This window comes from Buteo buteo, chromosome 33 (assembly GCF_964188355.1).
Source record: "Buteo buteo chromosome 33, bButBut1.hap1.1, whole genome shotgun sequence".
Lineage (NCBI taxonomy): Eukaryota > Metazoa > Chordata > Aves > Accipitriformes > Accipitridae > Buteo > Buteo buteo.
The window spans coordinates 1,022,659-1,030,107 of record NC_134203.1 but is presented as its reverse complement, the minus strand read 5'-3'; positions in this window follow the sequence as shown (position 1 = coordinate 1,030,107).

Sequence of the window (7,449 nt, the reverse complement as noted above, 5' to 3'; positions counted from 1 at the left end):
AATAATAAAATGACATTAATAATAATGAAAGGCTTGGAATCTACAAAACAAGTGATGCAGAGTGCAATTGCTCACCACTCGCTGACCGATGCCCAGTTAGATCCCAAGCAGCAGCTCGCCCCCCCTGCCCAACTCCCCGCAGTTTATATACTGCACATGACGTCACACAGTATGGAATACCCCTTTGGCCAGTTTGGCTCAGCTGTCCTGGCTGTGTCCCCTCCCAACTTCTTGTGCCCCTCCAGCCTTCTTGCTGGCTGGGCATGAGAAGCTGAAAAAAACCTTGCCTTAGTATAAATACTACTTAGCAACAACTGAAAAAATCAGTGTGTTACCAGCTGAACCCAAACATAACCCTATACCGGCTACTAGAAAGAAAATGAACTCTATCCCAGCCAAACCCAGGACAGCTGTCCTTGTACATTGCCGTCAGCCTTCAGTCTAGAGAAATGTCTGCTAGTGGTGTGTGTTTAACGGTAATGTAACTCAAGTGCATCTGAAGTGGGGACCCTTTAGAGTAGAGAAGAGAATGTGAGAAACACTTCAATGATATGCAGCTAGTGAGGATGCAAGTACCTGCTTTAACCTTTTTTTTTCGGTTGGTTTTGCATTCTTTGGCAATATCTACTTGAAAGCCTACTTCAGCAAAAGACAAAGAAATCACTCCTGATTTCTGTGTCTGACTAAAAGAACTAACGTGATCATACAGCGAACTGATGTCAAGAGCCATTTTTTGGCATTAGTGGATATTGCATCTGACTTGTCATGCTTTCCCTGTGTGTAGGGTGGTGGTTTGTGCCTGGCACTGATCTGTGCTGCCGGGTCTGCATCCCTGTTGGTTGCCAGATGCAAAGGCAAAGGGCTTATCCTCATTAAAGTTTACTTGTCTAATTTCAGAGACCGTCTACATCGACTCAAAAATGAAACCCCTGCTAATCTCTTTGTGCACTGGTAGAGAAGCAGTGGGGGGGTTTCAGGGCAGTGCCTATGCAAGAGCCTTTAGGAGATCCTGTCCCTTGACTGTCAGATGGGGCAGTGGAGAGTTTGAGAAAATGATGGGTGTTTTGGTGTTCACCAAAGCAGTTTTTTTTCTTTTGTAGCTTACGTTTCTTATGTAGGAGAGCTGTGCGTCTGGGAGGAAAGACTGTGGGTAGAAGGGAATGTGCTTAGTTAGAGGTCAAAGGAAGGTACAATAAAGATGTAAGGAAGGGTCAGCATAACTGTTCAGAGTTTTGGTTGTTTAAATGTTGACCTGAACTTTTACCAAAATGGATTTGCTTGCACTTTTCTTCCCTTTGAGTTCACGCGTGGGTACAGGAAAGAAGGTAGCAGATGTCCACACTAGATAACCCCCCTTTTAATTGTCAGCCATAAAGGTGCCTCTCGGCTGGGAGCCTGAGAAGGACCCCCCATAAGAATTCTTGACTCTTTATATGCAATCGTAAGGCTACTCACATATTCATTTTTACAGTCTAAAAAAACCTCTTGGCTTTGGCCGTGAGATCACCTGTTACCATTCACTTTTGAGTGTTTGTCCACACAACTCCCGCGTGCAAGCACGCTTAATGCCTATTTATTAGCTGTGTTTGCACTACTTTGTTGCAACTTTGCCACTTTCAGCTCGTTTCTGTCTGGTCTCTTCTAACCATAGACCCACCTGCATAGGCAAGGTCTCTGTGGGTCAGGTTCTCTTGCACGTGTCTTCAAAGCCATCTTCACATAGGAGCTTTTTCTTACGTAGCATAATCTGCTGGTCAGCTTTTTCACCAGGCTAGTTCAAAGCCTACACAACAGGATGCGACTGCTGCCTGACAAGTTTTCTTTATATCCCACAGGAGCTCGACGGTGATCAAGCCATTTCTAGCTTTCCTTGGGAGACAGGGAGGACCGAAGCTCTTGTATCACAGCTTGGCTTGGTCAGGATGGCAAACTGACAAGCAGGTGGTGGCCCCAGACGCACGTTTCCTGGGCTGTGAGCTGTGCAAAGGCCAGCAGAAAGCTCTGGGAACACTTGGCACGTAGGCCAAAGCGTTCCTGCTGGTACGCCAAGTGTCGGCAGCCCGAGCCCTCACATCTGGAGACCGATGTTTCGTGCCAGCAGGGCAGGGGAAGGTAGAGTTACCTCCTCTCTGACAGGAGGCTGCCACGCTTTGGAGGGGGGCGGTCAGACCAGGTGCCTTTGTTGTCTTCTGGCCTTCATGTGGTTCTCGTGCTCCTGGACAGCCCCATCTCTGTTGGCAGTCTTTCATCAACAGAGGTTTGCAGAAGTGGAAGTTGTTTCTGCCTCCTGGTGGGAGCACTCACCGGGGCTTTGTTGTCAGAGAAGCAATGGGGAGCGCTCCTGGTTGGACGCAGCTCCCTTGGCAGATGCTTGTGCTCGTCTCTCGGCCCCAAGGTCTTCCTGGTGCCTTCCCCCCACGCAAGCTGTGCTGCTGGCTCTTGTGAAATGGAAGTACGGAGGGAGGGTGGTTTTACCACAGCTGGGAAGTTCCAGTCAACCCGTCAGGGAAGTTTTCTTCCTGGTTCTTGCAGTTACAGGTTTTCAAACAACCCGGCAAAGAAGTTTTCCAAGGAAATGTGACTGAGGGAAGTGCAGGGATGAGCTCTCATTGCTCTCTGTGTGGATTGTGTCTGTCCTCAGCCAGCATGCAGTAGCTTTCAGATGAGGAATGGGACTATTCCAGGCTAAAGTGGGCAATCAGGATCCAAACTCAGTTTTTTTAAGGCAATCAGGTGAAAATGTGTGGTTGGAGCCTCCTTGGTCGCTTACCCTTTGAATTCCCTGCTGTCCTCTAGTCTGAATCTTGCAGTGTTTTTCCTGAGGCGTAAAAATTAAAGGGAGAAAGCAGATTGTCCTCACCCACATAGACACCTTCTCCGCAGCTCAAGGTGAACAGACAAAATCTCTGGGGGTGCGTTGTTTTATTAAACGTGTATCAGATATCCAGCATTAGGGGAGCTGTGTACAGCGACTGGCTGCAGGTGCCTGGGGCTTGACCAGTGTCACCTGGAAGGGAAAAAGGAAAAAAAGGCGACCATGGGGACTTGTTTCCAAGTATATTTATTTGTAATTTCTCATTGTCCATTGCTGTACGTGTGCCTCGGAACATTTGGCTCGCGCTGCTTCCTCCTCTTCTCCCCGTCTTACTCCGCCTGGTTGTCTTCCTCCACCGCCTGTTCCTACTCTTCTTCATTGTCATTCTTTTACCCTTCTTCTCCTCCTTCTGTCTGTCCTCCTGTTTGATGTTGCTCTAGTTGTCGTCTTCCTCCCCCTTCCTCCCACTCCTCCTCCACAACTTCACCCTAATCCTCTTCTCCTGTTAGTCATCCTTCTCTTGTTCAACTTCTTGCTCATCCTCTTCTTGTTTCTCATCCTCCTTCTTCTCCTCTTTCTCCCCCACCTCCTCCACTGCCTCCTCTTTGTTCTGTTCCTCTTCATCCCGCATGTCCTCTTCCTTCTCTGCGTCTTCCTCCTCCTCCTGTTCCCATTCCTCTTCATTCTCCTTCTCCATTTTCTTCCTCTTTCTCCTCTTCTTGCCCCTCTACCTCCTCTTCCTCCTCTTCTTTTCTCTTCTTTCTCATGTTTGTTCTCCTCCTCCTGTTCTGTATCTTGTTCCTGTGTTCTGTTCCTCCTCCTGCTCATCCTTCTTCTCTCCCTGTTTTTCCTCCTGTTTCTAGTCCTGTGCCACCTGTTCCTTGTGTTCCACCTCCACCTCTTCTTTCTCCTCCTCTTGCTCCTCCTCCTCTTCTTCCTCATCCCTCTTTTCTCTCTCTTCTTCCTCCTTGTTCTCATTCTCTTTCTATGTTCCTCGTCCTCTTCATTCCCTTCCTCCTCCTCCTTCTGCCGTCCACCAGTTCGTCCTGTTTGTCTTCTTTCTTTTTCTCCTCCTCCTCCTGTTTGTCCTTCTGTTAATTCTCTGCGATGGGGTCATCACAGCCTGGTTGGTTGGGTGTCTGGGACTCAGTGATGGATCAAGGGATTCGATTCCCCATTTAGAAATGGGTTTCCATAGGCCCTTTCCTGGTGCCAGCGTGACAGAAATGACAGGCTGACAGTGGGGGTTTTGAAGGGTTTGTGGGTTAGAGAGAGCAGGAAAATTAGCTCGTTCCACTGGGCATCCAGTGGGTACCTGCCCATTATGAAAGTGTTGTTATTTAAGTGCTGTTAGTTTGGGGTATCTAGGGCAGGTGGAAGACCCACGTGGCTCCGTGAGGTTCCCACCATTCCCATCCAGTTTGATGTGTACCAAGGCAGAAAGCCTCTGCCCCACGGGAGGGGAAGGTGTCATGTTCATTTCCTCCACCAATTAGCCCTCGGATGAGAAGAGGGAAAAAGTTCTGTCTGATTTTACAGAAGGTGCTCTGCGTGCTGCTGCGCTTCCCAGTTGTGTGCCAGGGTCATCACAACCTGGCTGGCCAGGTTCCTGGGACCTTAGAGGCCCATAAGGAGCGAAAAAGTCAGCCTGGCACCCAGGAACCTTGAGGCTGATAGGGAGCGGGGGAAGAAGTCTGCCTGGTGTGCGGGACCTCCGGGGCCTGATGCAGAGGGGAAAGGGGACTGATAAGCGACCAGCTTGGTCACAGAGCATGGCTGTTTGCCTCATAAAATGCAATTCGTTTTGCTAACTGTCCTACCAGGTGTCAGGAGCATGGGGGTACCGGTCACAAGTGCAATTGTGAATTGCCTTTCTTAAGTACTGGGACGGCAGCAATGCAGGGCCCAAGTCCCAGGTTAGGCTTGAGGCTACTGCTTTTACCCTGGTTCTCCCAGGCAAAGCACAAGATGAGTGTTTTAGATCACTTAAAAAATTTGTAAAAGTGCGACTTAACAGAGTTCGATGGCAAGGTTCACTCTGTTACTTACTACATGGGCGAAACATACAAAGGAAGATCGTGTTAGAATCGATTTGGAATGATTTACACAGAGATGGGAGGTGTGGAAAGGTATCACAAAGGGAGACCCTCCTGTGGAGTCACAAGGTTCAGAGTGGACCCCCTTGCTTTCAAGACTCCATCTCAGTGGGGAGTCGAGGCGCAGCTGGATCCAGACTTAGTCCCAGACTTGGTCATCAGTTTATGGCTAAAAGACTGTGTGTGCACAGTCAGTCCTTGTATCACTTAGTTAAGATTTCCAAGTTTAGCATGCTGTTCATCACTTAGCGATCCATTCGGGCACCTGGTGTTAGTTCGCTCTGCAGTTTGAGCCCTTGGTTTCCTGAAACAGGCCCTCAGGCATGGAGTCTTATAAAAGTACATAATTTAATAGAGTGGTACAGCAGCAGGATCAGCTCGAGCTCGGTGCCCCCAGACAGAAATCCAAACAAAGAAATCCCTGGGCAATTATACCCTTACAGACTATTCACCCCCCTCTTCATGTGATCTTCATGCACCTTCCACACGCCCTTTGGTCCAGTTGTGGTTGTGGTCGGAGATCTTCTGACACCTTACTGGATTCCTTCACTTTCTCCGGGCAGGCCCTTGTCTTGCCGAGCTGCAGGGGCTGTTGAGGGTTGTAGCCTTGAAGGCTCCTTATCATCTGATTTAGGCTGGCTCGGGAGGCTCCTGTTTTTACTAAGTAGGTACCCGTTCAGTACATCTCAGTGCAAGTTTACAGCTTGTGGCCTAAGGCTTCAGCAAATCCAGTTACTCATGCTAAGTAAACAGCGTACTAAATCCCAGAACATTATAATTCAGAAGTGAGTTGTTCTACTTGAAACTTACTTATTTAAGGTCAACGACTAATATCTCTTAACACTGAGAGTCGTCCCTGCTCAAGGGGAGAGTTGCCTGGTGGAGCAGGTCAGTTGCCGCCCAGGGAGAACTCAAATTGGGCTCATCCAACGACCTGTTGCTGTTAAAAGATCTCGTTGCTGGAGATTACTGCCGTGCAGCCATGCTGCCTAGCAGGGAGAGCTCAGAGAAGGCTCGCTTAGGCTGTCATAGTTATGGGGTAAAGTGGTTGGCTCGTAGTCAAATTGCATACAATGGGAGAGGTATGCATAAGAGTCCTTGTACCCACAACTCTCGCTGTGCCGCTCTGCTCCTTTGTGGGTTTCCTAGAGGAGTTCTTGGCCCGGCTGCGGCTCAGGCTTTACCTCCTTTGGAGCCTGTACCAAATTGCTGCTGGTTTGGTTAAGGAGGGTTCAAGTGCATCCGTCACAATAATGCACATAGTCTGTCCTGTACTTCTCCAAGGTGGTCTAGGGGTGATTGATTCTGTATTACCATTTGTGCTAAAGGATTTTCAAACGTGGGTTTCTCTAGGTTTGCTTTATTAACAACTCAGAGTTGGGCCACCACCGCAGTGAATGGTGAAAGATAACTCAAAACCGCCTTCTATATATACGATTTTACAAAACAATATGCAATTGATGTTTTGTCAGAAGAAGTTCTTGGTGTTCTTGCACAAACTCTCACTTCTCTATTCTCCAGTGGTTTCAGAAGTCCAATACGTTTTCCTGTCTCAACCGATTCTTATTGTCCCGTCTCGGTTCTTCTGAAGTTAGTGGTCATAGGCAGAAGGTCTCCAGTCACCACAGTCACTTATCTTCTTACACACCAAAGATCACCTCTGAATTTCTGAGAATCACTCAGGTTGTTCTCTTAATTCGTCTTACTCTAAAGTTAATCACTTATCTATTCTTATGTCTGAGATCTAAGATGTATGATTCTTTTTCTGTTGATTCAGCTTGACTGGGTTTTAAGCCAGCTATGGTGAGGGCTACACGAGGGACAAGTGAGCAGCTTATGCATATTGTTTTATAAGCACCTGCATTCTATTAATCACATCTAAACCAAGCTCTAATCATTAGTTATATGTCTGATATGAATAGTCTTAGAAACAGTGAGGCTTAAGGCCTAGTTCCCTTTACATTTGTGATAATAATTTGATTTCTTTTTGTAGGGCTGTAATACTCTCTGCGCTTTCATTAATGGCTTTTTCTAAGTGTCTTGACACATTTGCAGCAGCTCTTTCTAGTTCTGCAACGCCTAACCCTGGGATAAAAGCTGTTGCAGGCAGGTGGAACTTTGTGCCACATTCTATCAGTGGGCTGTAACACTTCTTCCCATAGAGAGCAGTAGCTAGGAGCTACAGAGGCAGAAGAGAGACAGGTTCTAACCTGTGTGGATGGTATTAATGCACTTGGAATACACTTTTCAGCTCAGGTTGAGGGTCAATCCTCAACTGCCCTTTCTCCACCTCTCTAGTATCGCCCTGGTAGTTGTGTCAATGGGTAGTATAATCTCCAAATAAGTCTGAATCCTGTAAGTGATTTCCTGTAGAAGGGTTTGCATGTGCTGGATTTGGATGTTCAGGTAAACCGGTAAGGTTTGGACCCAGAGTAGATGACTCAGAGCAATCAGGATCCTACAGGCCTGTGGTGGCAACCAAAATTGTATCATTATCCTTGGTTTGATTACAGCTTCCTGCAGAATACCAGGTTAATC